The following is an 18,801-nucleotide window of genomic DNA, read 5'->3' as shown; positions in this document are numbered from 1 at the left end:
TTAAGTTCTCAGTTTTGTAAAACTCCATGGCCATACTGTCTTCTTTTAAGAGGGTAACATTTCACACAATCCAAAACAAGAGATCCTACTAATAGCTGCATATGCACCAGGCTTATGGAATTATTCTTGCCATTTCTTTGTTGGTCCTAGATGTATATATTTCCACATTAATAGGCTGGCTTAAGCACAAGACCTTCTATTTCATAAATGAACAAAAGGTCTACAGGACAGAGCCCTGACAAAGAATAGCTCCTTGCTGACGTGCTTGTTTTTTCAAATTAAGTCAGATTTAGTTGCATATATATCAAACCAACCATAAGCCTTGACACTTCCCCATGTGAGTGGCACCCTCACAGAATATTTAAACATACACAGTTAGAATTATAACATCAGCAATATGTTTGACTCAGTACTATAAACAGAATAAGAACAATCTCTGTGACAGATAGCGTATAACCTAGATGACATATATTAGACAGGATTCACTAAGAAATGTCAAATGAATATAAGGAGATGTTTTTCACTTCATATCATTATCAAAATCACCTCACACTCCTTTTTTCTTTCTCTCAGATACTACCATGACCATAGCATGCTGCCCTAAGCCCAGGTGTTACCTATGTGTCTAGGTGTTGACTGTCCATAAATAAATCTAGTTTTGGCTGTGTATTACTTTGGGGAGCAAACCTGCACCAATATGGGTCATTTTCTGGCAGGGAAACTGGAGGACAAGTTCAAGGAAACCAAAATGATCTGTAAGCTGAGAGTTTAGCTTTCAGCACATGTTGAACAGAAATGTCCTTGACCATTTCCCAAGGTGGTCTTCTCACCAAACCAAGGGGATCTTTAATGCTAAGAGGTCAGTGTATTAAACAGAAACAACTTTTTTTTTGGCCAAGATCTGATAAATACCCTTAGTCTGCTGGGGTTATTTTCCATCCATTGCTTCCATAAGATATTTAAGAGTCATCTGCTTTGCCACACTGGCTGTGGCACTCCAGCTGGACTTCAAGCTTGTTTATGCTATGTACATTTAAAACAAACTTGGCAGATGGAACAGTGGGTAATTTCAACATACACCTGCCTCAGGTCTCCTGAGCTGACATATGGCTTGTAGGTAATTGACTGCCTCAGAAAATGATCCCATGCAAACAACGTTGAGTAGGCTCAAATTTTTTACCAGTATTTCAAAAAGCTTGTGCAGGAAAATAGCATCTTTTCTATTTCAAAAAAAAAATAGGCAAGAAAGACTTTCATCAAATGCTTTCAAATTTGCCATTCACAGTCAAACTCTGTTGCATTTGGGCAGAGACTACTTTTCCATGTCAGGCGGCCATAAATGCTAGCTAGAATTAAGAAAGATAGTGCAGGATCTTTGGCCTTGATTCATCACTTTGTGATCCATTTAATACCAGACGAATTTCATCAGAGTTCTACAATAACCTGCCAGGAGTTTGTGATGGGCAATATTAATACCTCAAAGTGAAAACTGAGACTTGTAAAATTAATCAGTAATTCATTCATGTGTTGCCAGAGCAGGAGGGAACCATAAAAACTTTAATAATAAGCCTAAATTTCAAGGATGCCCCATTGCTATAATGCTAATGCAACCACCGATTTTCCAGGTCCCCCTTGGCTTATTACAATTCCATCAGCCGATGACTGGGAGAGAATCTGGTGGCTGTTTATGCTGGCTATTCCTACTGATGTGTGTGCCGTGCAGTGGGCATACTCCCAAGCAGCTGAATCAGGCCAAAAAGGCAACCCAGCATAGCCCCTGCTGAGAAGCAGAGACAACGTCCTGGTGTGGCATGGCTGAGCAGCCACCATGCAGCTTTGGAGCATACTTAGGATGAAGTGCTGTGGGACATCACCCGTGGCTCCACAGACCTATGCTGTACATCTGCTCTACACACTTTATTGCAAAACAAATATTTTCTAACAGCTCAGTGCTAGGATTTGGTGCATGACCTTGGGGTTCTCTTCTCTAAGGTTATCTTTTTCTAACAGAAATCAGTTCATCTGCATTGGCTTCATAACAAGTCTCATTCCTATTTTCAGAAGGTCTTGTGTTATAGAGGCTTTACTGTATGTACTGCACATACTGTGGCAACACACAGATATCCTAAAGGGGATGTAAATAGAGGGGTTTGCTTAATAAACAAAAACTTTACCCATACAGAACAGAGCTGGTATGAAATGGCCTAAATCTATTTTTCTAGAACTATTTAATGTCAGTCTCCACAGCACCAGCTGACACAGTGGTGGGGCATGACCCTTCTTCACTCACTGCATCAATTTACTGTCACCATTTCTGTTGCTTTGTTATTTTCCCCTTAGCTGTTTGTCTTTTCTAGTCCTTTAGTTCACTCATGTGAAAGTACTGGGGCAGTCATTCCAAAAGAGAAATGAAAAGCTGTAATCAAAATGAGTGGGATGTAATTTATCTATCACATAGATTGTCATCAGCGGTTTTCTGCAAAGAATCCATAAAAAAGAGGTTGTACTGATACACATGGATTTCTCAACTCCAAGACAGTAATGATTACTGGGTTTTGACCTCAATTTGGATTTTCATTTTCCTCTTGAGAAAAAAAGCCCTCTTCATTTTGTTTCCACCATACGCCCTGCCTTGCTGATAAAGAGCAAGACTGAAAATGTAAATATGTTCAGTTGCTTGCTCCTAAAGGTTTGATGTTAGAAGAAACTTCCTGATTAAAGTTCTTCTTCTCCAAGTATTTTAGATGGTGTCACTTCCAATGCTAGAAGGCAGTGCTTCGAAATCTTTATAAGCCATACAAAAGATTGGCTCCTCGTGCTGCAGAATGAGGCTTTTTTAGCTTTCTGAATGGCCACATGTGCTTGACCTTCCTGAAACAAATTACTACCTATGTCCTTTGATGCCATCTTTTTGGATAAAAGATAGCTCAGCTGTGTATGGGGGTCCTTGGTGTCAACAGAGATGGCTGACTGGCTTTCCCAAATGCTCTTAATTTGCAGTTTTCTCCCCTCTTTCCACCTGAAAAATGCAACTGAGTGACAGGAATATTCACAAGTAAAATTGTGGCTCACATATATGCACACATAGATACATATATAGATATCTATAAATATAATACATACATATTTATTGTCAAGTGTTGATGAATCAAGGAGGTCAGTAGAGGTGAGGCTGCTGCAGCTCCATTTGCCCAGAATACACAGATCCTCTATCAAGAAAATAGTTAAGAAGTCGAGTTCAATGAGAAGTCAGGCCAGGCAGTGCTGACCAGGTGCAGGGCATAGCCAGACAAATGTGTTGACCAACCACTGTTCACACACAAGCAGCTCCTTCTGTTCACTTTGCCTTTACCTTTGCACATTCATTCCTCCCCAGACCACCCTGATCTTTCCCATTCTGCACCTCCCTGAATAACTCATAAAAAGTCTTGTACCACCTCCAAATGTAGTTCCTCAGCATCACACAGTGTCTCATACCCATCCCACAGGCAGTGAGCCCATCAGTCTGAAAAGTGCTTTGGAGAGCTCCTTCCTTTGGCTGTTCCTCAGCCCCTGGGGCTGAGAGTTCCCTGTGACAGCCTGAGAGGGCTCATATCTCTCACTGGATTACTGGGACTCCCTCCTCTGCCATTTTGCCCAAGGACCCTCTAACACAGTGCACACCTGTAGATTTACCTGCTTTTCCTGTAGGCTGCTGCTGCCACCCAGATCATGTGCAGTACAGGAAGAGCAATCAAGGTCTTCCTAGTATCAGAACTGAACAAAATTTGTAGTGAGAGAAGTCAGCATTCTCTGATTCTGCTCCCCCTTTAGAAGCCTACCCAAACCAAATTTTAAGAGTTTTCAGTTAGTTCTATGACAGCAAATAAACCTTAGCAACGGTAAGTTCACCTTCACTTTGCTTCACTTACCTTGTGATGTGCTTATCTTCTTTTCTGAAATAAACTTTTACTCTTAATTAACTAAGTGACCTTGGCTAGGTCACTTCATCTCTCGGTGTTTCTCTTCTCCCTTTTGTTCAATTAAGACAATAAAACAATGCACCCACATGGGTATTGTGAAACTTAATTAACTGATGTGTGCGGGACACTCTGAGGTTCTGCAAAGAAGAGCACCATAAGCATAGAAAATTAATGTTAGGATGAGTGTTGCATAATAACCTGACACAGCATCTGTAAGTGAACAATTTTTTAAAAATTACTTCAGATTTTCTGGTGCATTGAAATAAGTTATGCTGCAGGGCCTTCAGTGTTCAGTGGCCAAAAGTACAGAAGAGGGGAGTATCTTGCAGTTCCAGGTTAAATGCTCAATTAAATAAAATATCTGATAGTTAGACTTGGTGATCTTGAGGCTATCTTCCATTCTAAATTATTCTATGATTTGCAGAACACAAGTTCCACTCAGTTTAATACTCAGGTTATGTGTTCTCACCTATATTAATCTAAATCTTCACAATGTTCTCAGCACTACCATTGGAATAGCAGGTACAAATTGACCCTAAAATCATTGCAAAACTGAGCATCAAACAACCTGGAAAGTGTTTTGAAACTAGTTTCTTTTACAAACCTGGTCAAGGTATATCTGATGATCTACATATACCTATCAGATTTCCATTTCAGGAGTATCCCTGCCACAGCTTCTGCCAATGCATTTTGTTCTCAGTTCTAGTTTCATGTAAAGCTTGGGTGAAGCTCAGTAAGTGTGGACATAAGAAAGAAATTAAATACATTATCTACACCTCTCAAAGAAAGAATGGAATGCTACATAGTGACATCAGAAAAAGATGTGTGTGAAATTTCTGTACTTTAAAATAAGTTTGTTCTGTAGTTAATGATATATATTACATATTATTTTTACAATATTTTAAATGACTTTACCATGAGCATCTAGCCTTGTAGTTGAGTAACTTCCCTGATCATGACAAAAAGATCATAACCAAGAAATGAAGTTCAGCTTTTCAATGTAAGACATAGCAGATGCCAGGATTCTAGTGATGCCATGGTCCTTAGAAGCCAGGTGATGCACAGTTAATTTTTAGACAGTTACCAGGCAACAGTTGGGACTAACAGAAGGCCACAAACAACTCCTTAATTTTCTTTCCTGAATCTGAGCTGCTGAGTTTATATTTCAACTATTTTTCCATCAGAGGTCTTAGCCATTGAAAAAGGAACATACAGTGCATAGGTTAGATTAGATATGTGATTTTCTTTAGTAGGTCTAAGTACTCAGTAAATGCGTTCCCTTGTAAGTATAATATAAAATTGCTCTTTCCATTTTCATGTGCTTAGAGCTAAGAAATTCTACCTGCAAGAAAGAAGTGAAGAAAAATCTCAGAGCCTTTCTGTGATATTGTAAAAAATACAAGCCTGGGATTTTGCTTTTTGTTTAGATTTTCTTTCAGCTGTCATTTCTGTTTTGACATGTTTCCCAAACTCCTGTTATCAACCTTTCTAATAATTAACATAAAAATATGAATGATGGTTTAACACACAATAAAACATTCAGCTATGCTACAGTTTTTTCTATTTCTCCCCCTTGCTTTCACAAACAACTGAGCTTGTCATGCTTACAAAAGAGAAAAAATGACACGTTTGCCTGGAGTCGGAGAGATCTCAACTTGAGGATCAAGATGTACTTTCCTCTATTATTGTTCTATAGGAGCACTAGTTTGTCAAACTGTCTTTTACGTGCCAATAATCACTCTTCATACTCCAAGTCATCTGGAGTCTGAACTCAACATACAGAAAAAAAAACCTAAATAGGAACAAATGGAGGTTTCCCTCTATTTTAGCATTCCATTATTTTAAAAAATGGTGTTCCATGCAATCTAATCACTCTTGTAGTCTTAGTATATAATCATCATCACAATATCTCTCTCACAGCACAGCCAACAACTGCAGCTCCTCACCTGACGAGGTTTCTATATCCAGCAGTGTGATCTCATCTCTAAGAGGAACTGCATTAAACCATTGCCACAAAAAATGCGAGCCCAAGGTTTCAGATGTAAGACATGAAAATCCATATCATTTTTCCTCTTGAGGAAAATGGAAGATAGCAACAAGGAAGGGCTCTAATTTCCCTATTTCACATAGTGTGTATTACCACTCTGCTACGAGTCATTGTCTGCAGGTTCTCAGGAATGTGAGTTTATTTCTACTATTATTTATGATTGTTACTGCAGTAACTTCTACACATAAGCTATCCTGTTCAGTTGCAAACCCAGTGTGTTCAGCACTGCAGGAACACAAAATATCAGGTTGTAAACTTGTGGAGTCGAGTCATTGCAAAGGACTTTGAGAGCCTGCACCTACCTCCCAGAGGTTCTTTTGAATATTTCTGGTACTGGTGTCACTGTAAAGTATAACCTGCCATACAGTGCGTGGGTTGCTTCAAAGGCTTAAGTGATGCAATACACAGGAATTGGATGCTTTGCTAGGCATCTTATTCAAAGCTAAGCTGAGATGATGCCTCTTACTCCAGTTTTCTGTAGCATCTGGCATTTTACAAACATTGATCAACTATGCCTAATATTTCCCTTATATAGGAATGTGTTAGTAACCCCACAATATGTGGGACAAAACTGAAATAGGCAGTGGTTGAAGACAATATTTTACTGCTTGCAAGTCAACATCCATGAAGCAGACTCAGAGCCCTTGAAGATCAAGCTATGGCTTTAAAACTGGTTTGAGCTGACCTAAATCTGGGCTGTTATTTAAAGGGATAGCTCTACCTTCTGCTCTCTGGTCCCAGCAACATTTTCTCACTTGTGCCAACACAAGACGTTATGTGGATGCACAGAAGGTTGGGTCAGGGAATTTACTTAACTGAAAATACAGAAAAGAAACAGCCGGGCAGATGGTTTAGTCACATCAAATGGACCCTCATGATCAATGCCCCTGCATTCTGCCTTGGAATAGCTGCACTTGAAGTAGCTGGGGGAGAAAAAAAGTGGAAGGACTCTTAGCTGTGCTGTGCCTGTTCAACATGGGTTGGTTAAGCAAAAGCCTTACTGTGCACAGAGGGCTTGGGCTCTCCCTGCCGGAGTGGCCCGGAGCTCATGTGCAGTCCACACTGGAATGTGCCCTTGTGCACTCTCAGCAGGAGCACAGGCTCGACCTTGGCTAACAGCAGCAGTAAGGGGGGCACTGGTTGCATGTTGAAGAGGGGAAGAGGCTTGGGGGTAAGTAGCCCTCTGTCTTAGATGGAATGGTAAAGAGCTCCTTTTGCCTGCTCTGCTCTCCCTCCTGCTCTGTAGGTGGCATGGTGCAATTCTCTCACTTTATCCTGCTTCAGTCCATCAGCACTGAGGTGCCACTCTCTGTGATCCCTTCTCAAATAATCCATGCTTCCCATCACTCCCCACCTTCCTTTCTCTTGTACAAGTAATACAGGTTTTCTCCTTTTCCATAAATGTCCCTTCAGGTTCCACCACTTCACCCCGCAAGCTTCTGCACCTGGGGATGCTCAGCATTCTCCAGCTACAGGCCATAGTTGTGACCAGACAAATTCAGCCAGGGCAAATCCAGAGCACACTCCAAATACTTCTATCTATGTTGACTTGAATGTCCTCAAAATGCTTGCCAACATCTTGACTCAAACTCTGAACGGTCACCCAAGAACAGAAGGGGTCCTTCTGCCCCCCCTCCCCCCCATAAGTCACAAAGAAAGATGACAACTTGAAGAAAACTTTGGTGAGAAAATTGCTTTGTCCTATGAAAGCATATTTCAACTAATTGGAAACAATACACTGTGGGGATTTTTTAATAGTTTAACCAAAATGTTCCCCTTTGGCTATGTTTATCATTGAAACACAGCCATTTTATGAAGCAAAAGGACAGCACTTCATCTGGTTTGCAGCCAATATGCTGAAGGCTTCAGAAGTTTTATCATCATTGAAATCAAATGACAATGCTGAACATTTTAAGAAAACAAAGGAGAATTATGTAGGATCCTTTCAGTAGATGAGTCCTCTGACCAGTTCACAAAAATTTTTATGCCCAAGTGGATCTGAACTAGTTAGTTGTTTCTTTTTGTTTTATACTACTAAGGAAGGACAACAACTTGAGGGAAAAAAAACCCCATGTCATCAATCTACAACTTTTTTTTCTCTTACTTGTATAGAATTCCAATGAATATATTTCATTTCTACCAGTCTTTTACACTCTATTGTGATAAGCATCTATTAGTTTTTGGAAGTGGTCATTTCTCTTTTCACGGTGCAGAGATCCAAAGCATCCTTCTTAGGACAGAGCCCAGATTCGCCTCTGCAAAATTGTAACATTTACCTAAGTTGCCTGCAATCTGAGCCTGAATAGTCCTTTGGATGGTTATCTCCTTCCATTAGCTACAAAGAAAACACAGTTTAAAAGCAATCAAAACAGACATCTCGCTGCAGCACTTCCTTAGGGAGGAGGCACCAATGTCTGTGGGTACTCTCTTCAGGCATTGTGCTCTTGTTTTTGTGTGCTTGTGCCAGAAGACGAAGTCTTGCAATTCGATGATAAAAAGGAAGAGTCTGGATTGGGGGAAGTATAAGAACTTGAGGGGTCTGGGAAACTATTTTCCAGTGGAAAAATGCATTTTAAAATGTACTTGATGTTTATTCATCTGCAAAAACCTTGGCAGGCATTCAGCATCACCTACACGCTGGGACAGGATCTTATTCTTTTATTCCCAGTTGTAGCACTGATCATTTGTGTGACCTTGGACAGATGACTTCCTAGTTCCATGTCCTGTGCCCCGTCCACCTTTTAACTCTTCTGTCTGTTCAGATTATGAACTTTCTGCTACAAGAACTGCAGTGTTATACTAATCAAACGTGTTATAATAATCAAATGTGACAAGACAAATCTGTGTCATGAGAACCAGGGTTCTTCAGAAGAATTGCCCCTTCCCAAGGCTCTTCCCCAAGAGGATGTAGACAAAGAGGGTTGGCTGGGATTGTTCTTAGCAGTAACAGAACAAGAGTTAGAAGGAACTCAAGACTGAAAGCCCTCTGTGGCCCTCAGTTGACTTGGAGGCAAGGCAAGCTTCAGGTAAAGGTACTGTAGAGGATTAGGGGCGTGTATTGCACATCTCATATAGTCCCAATGGAACATATACTACGTGATTGGGAAGAGATGAAAACCCACTGATTTGCAGAGAAAACGTCAAGAAATGAGGACTTGTGAAGAGTGGCTGTACTAAGTCTTCAGACTCAGTTAATGCTGAGTTGTATTAAGAAACTATGAGGGACATATTAAGAAACCACACATGTACTCTGTGTGTGTCATGTACAGACTGAAGCATCACACCTAATCAGAGAAATTCCATTTACATTAAGAGTCTTTACATCTCTATTATTACCCATTAAAGCAACACAAATCTAATTTTCAGTCCCCTGAAATCTGAGCAGTCTCAGACCTCAGGTCTTCCTCCTAAATGTGAGTCCCCACCTCTTATAATCTACAAGAGTGAGATGCCACCCCCAGTTTCCCTTCCTCTTCCCCTCCAAAGCTATGCAAAATCTACCACTTTTCTGGTGGTCCAGACTTGGGATATTCAGGAACTAAAATGAGAAATAATTTTAAACCCTTCCAGGCGATCAGGAGCTGCACTGATCCCAGACTACAACAGGAATGTCTTACAGCTGTGTTGACCAACTCTGACAAGAGCCTGTAACATTTTACCCTCAAATTGGTTTCAGTTCCCCAGGGACAATTCTGTTAAAGCTGAGTGACATTTGCAAACAGGGGCTGTTGCATTGTCCTTGAAAAAGGCACATGAAAATACACCTCAAACTTTTACGAAGCACTAGAGTTTACTCACGTTAATTTTTGAATAACTTATACATGATACAAGAATGACCAAGTGTGATATGTGATCAGTGATTGATGGACTGCTCACCAATGAAAGATAGGTTCTTCATTCTGGTACAGCAGAAGACAGGGACACAGGCTTGATGAGTTTGTGATATTTCTTCCAGATCTGTTTTCTGTTATTGCATGGCTATAATATCCTATTATATATGGAAAACTCATGCATACAGAAAAATTCTGAGCACTCACCCCTCATTACAGCTGTCCTTTTAAAATAATTTTTTTAAGTGCTTGAAACAAGTTAACTTTTTTATCACTTGGGTTTTAAATTTCACAGTTAGGGTCATAATTTTACAGCTTGTCTACATGAATAAGTTAATTTTATGATCATCCAGAACAGTAGCTGCATTAACATGGTACTGAAATGCAGCAATTCAAGTTCTTGCCTTTTGGATTAGTTTTCCTGTAAAAATGAACTAAAAATCTCCTTGAATATGTTTCCTCCATTAACTGCCCACAATACAAAAAAGATAATACAAAGTATTTGAATTTTAAACTGTCCAGTTAATTTAATAGAAAAGCACACTATTTCTTATTAATACTCTATATGCCTACCTTCTCTAATAAGCAATCCAAAGCACTGCATGGGCAGTTAGAAAAAAGAAGCCTCTGTACAGTGGATCCTCCGAAATGAGCAGATTATTCTGACATGCTCGAATTTTACATGATGCACTTAAAAGCTTGTTTGTAAGAAGCTTTCAGCACAGTGCTCAGTGAAACAGAAAAATTGTCATCAAAATTAGAGTAAAATAGTAGTATTTAGCATTACGTAAGAAACTATTTTTATTGCATCAGCTTCTGTTTTGAATTACAATATCTTTGCTAGAACAAGCTTGTTGGCCATTTGCTCATCCTACCTCCATTTCTTCCCATCCCCATCTCTACTGTGACTACCTTCACCCCTCTCCCTCTTCTTTCAGGCACACGATTTCATGGTGGCACGGATGCCACGTGGCTAAAGCTTGCCCAAGGACTCCAGCATACAATGCATATGCAAGTCAAGGAATGAAACTGAAGTTTCACCTATGAAAAGAGCAAGGTGTTCTCTGAAACTGTAATTACATATTTTTTCTTATCATTGCTTCAATCACTAATTGCTGTGGATGACCAAATGAAGTAGCAAGGAACAAAGGAAACATGATCAGGGTTAAAAAAAATATGGCCTTGACACATTGGGTCCCATCTCTTCAACCCCATATAATCACACAGTAATTATCCAGGTCAAAAGCATGTACCAAATTCCTCTCCATGGCATGGCTCCCAGAGTACTCTCTATCACATTGTCAGCCTTAAGCTGCAGTTACACAGAAGAGCAAGTATGTCACCAGTGACATAGAATAATGAGGGGAAAAAAGACTTGCTAGTGGCTAAATTAAACTGCTAGTCAGGCTTTAACAGCTGGGCTGAATAGAACAAGGACAAGGAACTCTGACAATGTGATGGTCTCACCTAGAAAAAAATTCCTCTCTGACCCCAATCTGGTAATCATTCTATTCATGAGTGCAGGACACAGTACGCCTAAACAATGCCACAGGAGACCAGTTCTCCTTGGACATAAATCCTGTTTATAGCTATGATCAATGTCAAATGCATTAGAGAGAGACAAAAAGAATTTTTAAAAGCTAAATATTCATTAAAGAAGAAAGCTGGTGGTTCTTACAGAGTGCAGATAAGCTTTAGAAATTCTAATATAGATTGATACAGCAGTAATGTATCACAAACACATCAGTTTCAGATCCCTGAGATGTCTCAAGAACCATGAAATCAGAAGAATATCTCCAGCAACGTCTCACAAACTTGAGAGTGTCCCACATTTTTTACTTCAAACCTGCTTTACGGGAGCTGTACTAATAACTAACGTCTCCACCTAAGGTTACCAACAGACATTTTGTAAGGGGCACTCAATGCTTCACCTCAGCACAGGTAAATAAAGCCCCCTACATTCTACCTATCTAACATAATCCATGATCTCAGAAAAAGTTGCACTGAAAAGAGAGCAGGACCCATGCCAACAATAAATACTCTGCTTGAATTTCCATTCCAGGTCAGAAAATATGAAATTAATCCATGCAAGATAAGGAACCCTCAGTCAAAAAAAGCTGGTAAAACCCCATCCCAGCATTGCATTAGGCATTATAGTTATTTTTCTGGCTGGTGGGTTAATATTACAATAGATTGGCAGAGAATTTAAACTCAGTTGTCCAGCACCTGAAGATTCTTTTCCACTGTCCAAGGTTGATGAATCTCTTCCAACATCTGAGGAGAAGCCCATGCTTGTGAGTCCCCAGCACAAACAATCATCAGGTCCCTGAGGATTTCTGATTGGATTAAATACTTGATTTTACCTAGCTTTAAACTCTACTTATTCACTGCAACTAGATAGCTTGGGAAATCTCATCCAGCCCAACAGTTTTACAGCACCCATTCTCATGCATGTCACCATTCTGCCAGATGACCAGTGCTAAAACAAGAGGCCAAATACAGCAGTGCCAGAGCTCAAGGACTCAGTGGAGGACTCAACCTCTGCAGCTGATTCAAGACCAGGGCAACAGTGGGTGCAGAGGACTTGCTGGGAGGTGAATCTCAGAGACAAATCAGAAATCTGGAAGCCCAAACTGGTCTTAAGCAGAATATCTGTACTTTTTTTTCAACCACACAATTGAATCTCCTGGTACAATACCAGATGTGCTGGCGGCAGCTGCTTTCCAGCTAAAATCTGCAGCAGCCAAGTGAACTGACCAGGAACTTCAGTCTCCTGAGCTGTGCATGTATCACCTGCATTCAGTTCACACTAAAATATGCAGTGTTTTTTACTTTTATTAGTGATCTACAGACCAATGTCACCATTACTCTGTGTCTTGGAGAACAACACACCATGTGTTTCTACATCCAAGTACAGAATAGTTTTGCCACTGCTGGAAACTCTGCAGCAGGTATCCAGACTGTAAGCTGTGTCACTTGTGAGCAGGGACAAAATTGAGGTTGCTCTCATTATAGAAAGGAACCTTTAAAAGAGCACATCAGTGTCCCATGGATGATGACATTTGCAAGTGTTTTGATGTTTCGAGTTAGCAAAAAATATCACATATAGTGGTGATACTGTAGTGGAAATACAGCGCTGCTGGAAAAGCAAAATCCAGGACAATACAACCTCTTCCATGAGGCTAACAGCACTACATCATCACACATGAGTTTCATGCTCAAGAAATCCACTGGAAATTAAACACAGCTGACACTATTTCAACAAATGGTCTAATTCTCTTATAATCAAGCACATTAACAACACACCACATTCATTTTCAGTGGCTTCAGCTTCTCAGCCTAGCATATTAGAACAACTCAACACATCTGGGACCAAATTAATGTCACAACCAATTTCATACACTTAGAATGATCTTCTCACTTTGCTTTACATAGAAGACAGCTCTCAGAGTGAATGGTGAGTATTACAATAGTCAGGGGCTCACCTACTTAGACCATGGGATTCACTCTGAGAAACCTGGTCCTGGGGGCTGGTGGGGTCCATCTGTTGGAGAAGGGGAAGAGCATTTTTGGTCATAGGCTTGCCAAGTTGGTGAAGAAGGGTTTACATTAAGGTTAGAGGTCCCTTCCAAACCAAGTTATTCTATGAATACCCTTTCCCATATTTCAGTCACCCTTAGAACTGAAAAGAGCTTTTATTAATTAGAGGCATATCCTCTGTGTTTATGCAGCACCATTTTTGGGCCTGGTACATGTGAACATAGTCACTACCCCATGGAGCTGATAGTTTAAATTGTGCAGATAGCAGACCACATCTTCATAAACTTGTTACAGATTTGAATCTAAAAGGAAGGCAGAGCAAGACAGAACCATGGGGAGTAAATATATCTGTTTTGCAATGGAATCTGGGATAGGATATGAGGCTATGCAAGGATACAACTGCTCTTTTAATAAGTGTATCAACTGTAATACAGAATTGGGTGGGGGTGGAGAGGGTTTTTACTAGATCGAATCCTGTGGAGATATATAAAGTTAGTTCCAGGAAAAGATCTGGACGCTGCAACTTTTGAGTCCTGTCCCCTAGTGCATTAGTTGGGCTACATCCAACAAAGGATTTATGTGGCTAAAGCAGGCAATGGTCCCAAAGGCATACCCAAATTCCCACACCTAGTTGCTGCTTAACCCCGGACAAGCTTTAAGGATCAAGATGATGCCTTATGTTTCCCAAGTACCCAGAGTTTGCTGCTCCTTCTTTCTTCCCATAGCCACGAGACTGTCAGTGGCTCAGAGAGTTCATCAGGAAAAGCAAAGCCTGGAAGACGTTTCCCCACCATTTTTGCTTTTATTGTTCATTTCACAGCTTCCTTTCTACTTATCACTACACCCCCACTGCACAAAGGCTTTGACTCTTTTAGTAACTTCTTCCTTTCCTCCAGCATGCAAGTGCTTTAGCTGAGTCTGACCTGCACCACTCAGCAGTTAGGAAGCAATTTCTGTATCCATCCATGGTGGACCAAACATCACAAGAGTACTTAATGCCTTTCTTCAGACTACTGAATTTCATTCCCATGTATCTAAACATACTAACAAGTCATTTTTCTAGGACAGGTGGCCATTTTCTTCCAGTATGATGTTGGGTAATATCTTTTTCTCTCTTTACAACAAACATGTAAATGAAGAATGCAGATTCCTTGGGCTCAGACAATCATGGAGACAATTGCATTAAAACTTCAGCTGTATATATATACATCCTGCTGCTCTGGGCGATTTCCAAGAGCACACAGAGAGTGCCACTAGAGGACTTTTTAGAATACTGCTATCCTGTTCCTATCCAGTAATTTGTAAACTTCGGTCTTTGATCTATAGAAATGTTTATGAATCTCACAATATTTATCACCAATCTTAATTATAGTTGAAAACCCTGAGTTAATCCAGTGATACTCTCTTTCCTGAAATTGCCTTCTTGGCACACTTCTTAACCTTTCAGCGCATCTCTTGAAATGAAGTATGCAGGTGAGGAGACTGAAGTACTGTTTGAGGCAGCCTGTACCATTACGCAGCTAACAGCTCTTGTCAAGTGTATTGCAAGTCCTCTATCAGTCAAATGTGTCATGCAGTAGTGAAGGTGTGCTATGAGAAAGTAAAGAGAAAGCCTCACCTCTGGGAAATGCTGGCCTTGTAACAAAAGTGTGGAAATGGCTTTCTTTCAATTGTCAGTTTCTGTGCCATTTTTCTGCAAAATAAATATTGTCCTTTACAGAAAAATATATTTTATGGTGAAAAATTTATTTTGCAGATCAATAGATTGAAGCCTAAAGGAAAGTGATAAAATCATGTTGTCCAATCTCCTCTAGAAATCCATCTGAGGAATGTCATTAACCAAAAAATCTTTGCATCTACCTTATAACTTCTTTAAAAATAATGACATTTCAGAACAACATGTGGATTTAAGCAGTTTGAATGATAAGAATCTGCCATAGCTCAATTATCTCTACTATCCATATTACACAGCATCAGCTTCTGCACTGTCACATCAGGATATTCTATTCAATTCTGACCAATTAGTTCCCATGAAAAACATCCTTCCCAAGTAGGATTGTGCACAAACCACCTTTTGGGTTTTTCTTGGGTAAGCAGAACAGATTGAGTTTTTTAAGTTCTCACTAGAAGGCATATTCTCTGCACTATCCTGTGGCTGTTTTGTGAATTATTTATCAACTGAAAAAAGCCAACTTGCCTTGTTACTATCTGCATATCCTGGGAAATACTCATTGATAAGCACGAATGCTATTCTCTTTCTCTTAAGGCAAATCAAAATGAGGATTTCTTCTGAGATTCGGCTGAAAGACAATTGTTTTGGTGCCACTTGCTCATACTCTTACAAATATCCACAAGTTTCAATAACTGATGATTCTTTTTTTTAACTAACACAAATGAAGCAGTTAGAAAAGAAAAATAGCCCCAAACTTTAATGAAAACTTCATTAACTTGAAAATTATATGTTGGGCTTTAAGAGGAGTCATCAGACCAAAATCTGTATGAGAGAATTTGTATGTGGATCGTGAACATACATACACATATATCTGTATCTATAAATATCTATATCTTTATATAAGCACAAAAAACTGGGGACTGTATTTGGCCTCAGTCTTTGTATGCATCTCACTAAGAAACTCTCCAATGCAGACATTTGAGCAGAGAAATATTTGGAGGCTCAGCAAAAGACTTTTTTTTTTTCTTTTGTTAGAGGTATTGGAGTAAGGAGGAAATGGGGAAGGGAGGGAAGGGTGAATTTATAAAAATAGAGTGGGGGATTTCTTGTGAGGCAAAATTCCATAGTGACTACAAATATCTCATTTCAGCTGACACCTTCTGAGTAGGTACATGGTTGCATATGTAACACTTCCTCATATTTTTCCCCCAGGACACAGGTTTTTTTGCATTCCCAGTGCTGTGAATTTATAACTGAGGCATTATTTGGGTTATTGTAGGTAACAGGAACTGTATTTTCACAGACAGCTTACCTTGCTTGCCAGATGTCTGTTTTCAACAGTGTCCTAATAGCTACTGCATATGCTAACTGTATTCTGTATATTATAAAAATACTGCCTTGAAGAGACAAAGATTGAATTTTTCAGCTACTTTTTTAATTACTGAAAAAACTTATGAAAGCACAAATTGGATTCACCAGCACTTGCAAGCTGGAAATCGGCTACAACTCTAAAAAAATGAATACTTCTGGGCCACTGGACCTGCCAGGCAGGAGACGTGAATTACTGGATTAAAATTCTGTTTATGACAGACTGTAGATAATTTGGTAGCTATATGCCTCCAGATCCCATTTTAGTCTTAGAAATCTATGATTCTCATTCTGAACAACTTTCACACAAACATCACAATTATCAAACAAACCCTTAATTTATTGCTTCCAAAGATTACAGTCTGGAAAACCAAAGGAAACAGACAATGCCTGTGGGGTTGAAGAAAAAGCATATAAACAGCACAGATGGGCTTCAAAGATATTGTTGAGCAGCACTGCCAAATCCAAACATTTCAAAACTCTGAGTCAGGCACCAAAAAAGTCTTGAAATTTACTTACAATTCATGAGATGGGAAAAACAACTTCTTTCACTAACGCCTGCTTTATTGTGCAGGCATATTCCCTGCCCAGCCACCTGTTAGTTGTCCTCCCCCAGCAGTTTTTGGGTCCATTGGCTAATTTCAACTATGTTTGAGGGAAGAGCAGGGAGCTGAACGTTGTTGGCTCCTTACAAAATAGGTGGGTGGCTGCACTGGGGATCAAGGAGAGGAAGGCAGGGATAACTGGGGCTTTGTTTGCACTGGTCAAATTGCCTTCACCCATGCAGCTCCATTCATCCCACGTGCAAGCCAGGCAGGTCAGGGGTGGGAGTTGTAGACCTTGTATGGAGCTGGTCACACTGACGAGCAAGGGGGTATTTGGGGAAACATGAAGGATCTCATTCAAAGGGTAGGAGAAGGAGGCAAGCTAATGCAGCTTTATACCACAGGGTATGAAGAAAGTTGTGGGCATTGTGGCAGCTGGGTGTGCCAGAGCCCAGGAGCCAGCTGGAGTTCCACAGCCACAGAAGGCTATCAATATTTTAATCCCAGATGTCCAGAACAGGGATCAAAGCACATGGTCTAATAAGCCCTTCCTCACACAACTGTTCTGAAGGGTTTTGTGCCCCTGCACCCTTTCCCTTGCTGTTGGATGCCTCCTCCACAGCACACCCAGGGGTTGTTGCTCCCTTGTGATTCACTAGCTCATTTGCCACACATCCGAGCAGGTGTACCAAGATTTGCTTCACAGTAAAATAAGTCAGTGAAGGTAAAGTGGTCTGGAAGAGTGGTAGAAGAGGGCAGAAGACAGGGAGGCAAATGGAAACCTCCTCGTGCTGAGATGTTACTTGAGCCAAGGTACTGTGAAGTAAATCCTGGAGATATTCCTTAACAAATCACTAGTTCTAAACTGGCAAAATCGTTGGTTTTGAAACTTGTTTTTTCCCATGCCTTCCATGATGGGAAGTGAGTTTTCTCTTCATTTTCCTGTTGACAGCTCATGTCATTTCAAGTTCACCAACTCCATCAGCCTGAGGAAATCTGAATTCCTCCTCCTGGCTCCCCACTGCAACAACTGGTGCACATCAGCAGAAAAGAAACACGGTTCTCCGGTGTTGAAGTCCCCAGACTATGAACACATAAAGATTTGTCAGCCTGGTGTCTTTCAGAAGCACACCTTTCTCACATGGATTACAGCATCTGGTTGCTTACTTTATTTTGACATATTTTGAGTTTCTGTTTTCCAGAGCATTAGAAGAAATTTTTTGAAAGGAAACAAAAGAGGTCTAATTGGAGCATAGCCTCAAGAGCTTCTCTGGAAGCTGTAAGAAGTTTTCACTTGCAAAAGGCATTACATCCAGATCTGATACCAAGAGCTATGTAATGCTGTTATGTTTTCTCACTTGCAAGTACATGGGGCTAAGGAATCTGCCCTTCAACCTGCAGTATGGCTACAGTGCTACGCAAAAAGTCCTACTAACACCCACCTGTCACATATCACCCACCTTTCCCACTCCTACACCAGGTTCATCCTCATTTCTTTATCTCGGGACGAACTGACTTCAGAGAAGCTCTGTCAGATAGGTAATGGCTCATAGTCAGCTCAGTTCCAGCAGTACATAAATCCAAAATAACTCAAGCAATGAGCAGAGATGTTTTGAACTTGCTTCATTGTAGACATGTAAAAAGTCATGGCCATCTCAAGATTTAATAGGTTTCTTGCTTTCTGTTTAAATGCAGTCATTGTTTACAGATACTTGCAGTGACCCCATATAATCATCTGGACTGTTGTCCTCCTTTACACATCATGTTAACCAGATTGAACAAGCTCTAAAAGATGTGCTGGAAGTGAAGGCTCCCCTATGCTACTGCTGAGGCCTGT

This window comes from Coloeus monedula (assembly GCF_965178545.1).
Source record: "Coloeus monedula genome assembly, chromosome: 3".
NCBI lineage: Eukaryota > Metazoa > Chordata > Aves > Passeriformes > Corvidae > Coloeus > Coloeus monedula.
The sequence above is the reverse complement of the archived record's forward strand: the minus strand, read 5'-3'. Positions refer to the sequence as shown.